This window comes from Pectinophora gossypiella, chromosome 8 (assembly GCF_024362695.1).
Source record: "Pectinophora gossypiella chromosome 8, ilPecGoss1.1, whole genome shotgun sequence".
In the NCBI taxonomy this organism is placed as follows: Eukaryota; Metazoa; Arthropoda; class Insecta; order Lepidoptera; family Gelechiidae; genus Pectinophora; species Pectinophora gossypiella.
The window spans coordinates 7873366-7878048 of NC_065411.1; positions in this window are offsets into that span (position 1 = coordinate 7873366).

A 4683-nucleotide genomic window follows, 5' to 3' on the forward strand; every position below is an offset into this window, starting at 1 on the left:
AGACGCCATAGGTACCTATATCAAAATTCAGAAATAGAAAACAGTAAGTGTGAATGAGTAGGTCTAGACGTCAGGACTTTTAGTACATGTCATATCTGAAGGAATAGCTTAGAGACAATCTCACTACTCTACAACCCAACAGCAACATAAAACATTTCGTCTGAGTATTTTGAAAAATATAACTATTCCAAGTTCGTTCGTTCGTTCACTAAGTACAAACTTATGGATTGAGAGAGGGCACAGCACAACATAATATTAAGGTGTGAATTGCAATAATTAGTAATGACTACTTAAGTTATAAATCTGGAAGTAGGAGAGTATACCTACTATCTACTAAGTATACCTACACGTCGTCCCATTTTAATAAACTCGTGCAATTGAAGACGAATAAACAGTTCCACATAAACCGATCGAGTGCGGAACTCAAAATAACGGCAATATTTCTTTAGAAACATAGCTCGTTACTCTACATTCTAATATTTGCTTTGCACTCGACTTTCCAGGAAAAGAAATGAGATTGAACGTCGTATACTATACGCTCCGACGGGGAATTAATGGCGCCATAAATTTAAAAAACAACGTCTCAATTACTTAAAATTTTGGCCGCGGTTCAAAGGTACTCGTCGAAAGATTTTATTACATACAAACTCCTTTGTTAACAAACAAACGCCATTTTTTATTTTCCCACGATAAATAATAAGATTTATTTTTTTCCACGTTTTTAAGTAAGTACCTAAGTAAACGAAAAAAATATAAAGTAAGCAGGTACCTAATCTATCCTTTTTTACTAGAGGAGAGCTCTATATTTTTATTGTTAACAAAAATTAAAAACTCAAAATATGAATAAATTATCACGTGTGCGCATAAATTTTAATCTAAGCAGCAGGAAATAAGAAGATAGGTACCGGGTAATGAAGACACGACACATCGCCGAGCAAGGATGCGACTTTTCCACCACATTATCCTCAATACATGTAAGTTTGTATGCTGGAAATTACGTAAATTCATCGAATTGGATAATGACAGTAAGATTGCTCATGCGATAAATGTTCACATTCAAGTGAAAGATAATCATTTTATGCACCACATTACGTTTCACAAGAAAGCTTTCAAGGAAAGGAAAAAGTGGTCTACTCTGCAACATTGTATCAATGAATATACTAATAGGTGCATACAAACATAGGACTATAGTACTTAACATATTATACATCAATGTAGAGTATGTAATAAATTCAGTAGGAATATCCATTCGTGGGGTGCGTGCACTGAACCTGGTGGTTACTCTTGCTAAATTCGTTTGTTCTAGTAAGTAGACAAAAATTTTCTTTCATGTTATTATTATTGATTGATGAACTCTCAATCAAATCATACAAAAATCATTTTGTATCGTAGAAGGTACCTATTATATATCAACAATAAACTCGTCGATCGTACCAATACGAACAGATAATACTTACTTACTAAGATATTACCTACTTATATGGTATAATTTTAACAAACAATTTTGAGAAAGAAATCTTTAACTAGATAGGTAACGTTCTAAAAAAAAATATAAAGGAGAAAAATAATTCTGAGATACGGTACGTCTCTGGGATGATAGAAACTTATAACATTTTTAATTTTTCCGTCAGTACTTACATGGAAATGTAAATTAGCATTCATGAATTTCCTTTTGTTGACGAGACGACAGCAATAATGCAACAGAATGCTTGCTCTATTTATTCTTTTCATCGCAGACCATGCGTGGAACGATGGATAAAAGCGTAACAAGAAACAATTTAGGTCTAAACCTAGAATATAAACTTCTGAGAAGTAGTTCCTTTAGATTGTGGGAAACAAATTAGCAGATGCTTGGACCTTAAAAGGACTCGAATCAACGGGCGGTATACAATTATCGTGCCTATCTATATAATGATGAACGTTACAAATGACGTAATCAAAAATGTAGGTACCGTACCTACTTACTTAGATGATTATAAGTACTTATGTGTATTTTTTGTCTATGATGTATTTGGGTAGTACGTTTAACAACTGAGTTTTTTTTATCAAATAAACATAATAGGTATCCTCGCGATAGCAGGGATTCAAGAAAAAATAATTGCAGTCCATCATGTTGGAGAGGACATAGTCCCTTAGAATATAAGTATAAATGTAAGTAAGTAGATACTTTTCTTATAAGTAAGTAGTTTATATCCCTACCTAGAGCAGTGCGTAGATGAGTGACTGCAGAGCATTTTATCGTTGGCACTGCTCTGCCCACCCGAACGGAGACATTAGCTTACTTTATATATGTCCGTTTAAACAATTTCCCAAACAAATGTGGTCTAAATTCTTGAGATATAGACACGCAACATTGTCTGGGCACGCTAATAATTTCCGAAAACCCCGCGCGTGTAGCGACTTGCGAATAAATGAATCTATTCAAGTTCGCATCCTTCTGGGAAGGCCCGGTTCGGTGAACAAACCCGTTTGGTTGATTCGGACGAACGCTCCTATATTGAGTATAATTTATAATGATACCAACATAATTTGTCGGAAATTACTACCTTAGTTTTCGGAATCTCAAATAATATGTAGTTCGACAACATTGAAATTGACTTTATTAATTAGTTTGTAAGGTAGTTTGCGGTAGATACTCGACCACGCAGGTGTACCTATTGCGAATTATGGAGCCTAACGAACCAGCAGGCTTTGGACAGCGACCGCGCGTGGCCTGAATTAGCCTGCTGGAATGATGTTAAAAACTAGAAGCACAATTGTACGCAGCAGCACGGTTGAGTGTTCCTAAATTATGACAGTTCTCCATACTGTCCAGCTAAAAATACTGATAAATTGCTATAAAATGTGGAGCAACGTGAAGTGTATCCCGTATGAAGGATGAGACACGAAAAAGAAAAGGCGTCGGTTGGAAAAAAACAAAACTTGTTTGAAAACACGTTTTTCTAAGTTTTTCTTCTTTCCGATCTTTATGGAATAAGAACAGTTAAACGCTGCGCAAAGGATTATAGTGTTAAAATTATTAACAGTCCAGCAACTTCCCTGAAGGAATCAGAAGTAGGTAGTAAACAATAATAAATTATTACTTACCAGTACAAAGAAATCCTAACACGTAACGTTCGCAGTAACCAGCAATTCCCGCTTCAGGTAGGTACCTACCTAATAAGCGACACCGCTTCTTAGAAATATTTGTACAATATCCTGTGGTCAATTTCCGTTTCAGGATCATTCAGGGGTGGGTAAGTAAGGTACCTATATTAAATTATGGCTAATATTGGTTTTCTAAATATAGAACTCCCATTTCACGTCATTATTAAAGGTATTCGCGTTAATTGAGAAAAGAAGAAAATTGACGAAAACACAGGCCAGAAAACAACCTACAACTACATTTGATTGAGGTTGATGTGTTGTATGACTTGTGGCCAGCCCACTAAGGACTAATCAAATATTTGCTTAAAAAAATATATTGCGTTTATAAAGTAGGTATGTTTAAATTTTCACGAATTAGGTACCTATTCATGTAGCCTATGTAAGTTTCATAAGAGAATACACTTCATATAAAGAATAGGCTTATTAATTGTCGCTTCTAGCATTAAGCTCATTGGCTACATTAAAGTTCCACGAAGTAGCGCGCGTCGATAAAATAAATGAATTCGCAGAATAACAATAAGACTAAAGTAAACTATGCTTTAATTATTTTCGTTTTATCAAACTGGTACAAAGGTTTTGTAAACACGCTTGTAGAATTCGTAGTAATGCTATATTTGAATTTACGCTAGCGTTGAATTAAGTCTTATCATGAAGATGATGTAAAGCTAAGTATGTGAATAAAACTACTTCTAACAGGTTTCACTATAAGTACTTAATTAATCTTCTTATCGTGTGGGTTGTGAGGTAGAATATCAACCTCATCAACCAGGGTTGATAATAACCCTGACACCAGGGTGTCTGTCAGTAACCAAAGTAACGACTACATACATCAGTAAGTAGTAACCGTGATCAACGGCTTAACGTACCTTCTGAAGCACGGATGATCTTACTTTCGGACATTTCAGTCGTCAGCATGTTATGTCATAACCAAACTAGTGATTTTTGTGACATGTACCCACCGGACTTCGATTCCGGGGCCTCCGAATCACGAGCCCAACGCTCTCAACCACTGGACCACGGAGGCTATATATATATAATCAATAATGATACAAGATAGACGTATTATTAATAACGTAGTATGAATAATACGCGGTGCAGAATTTAGTCAACTTATGTACATTATAAAAAAAGGTAATGGGAGCTCAGTAATCCAGTTAATAAAAGCACGAGTTTTTACATCGTAGTGTCATAGGTTCGAATCCGACTTTGAATTCATATTTAGAACATAAATGTAATTTGTTACTGGCAATAAATTTATTTTATTCTTAAATACGTAATTGATATCACGTGGTTTCAAGGATTTGTGCCCGGTAAATGGCAATAGGCTCGCCTCCTATTACATGGGACTTAAATATGATGGGTGTAATAATGCTATACACTTCTACCTACCCCTTTGCAAATACAAGCGTGATGCTATACTATGTTATTACTGTCCTTTATTGGAATCACATTCCTTCACTGATTGATGAAGAAGGCTGGTTTGCTGTTTTCGTGTGAAGGGTGTCTCATGTCTATGTATGAAATAAAAACATCATA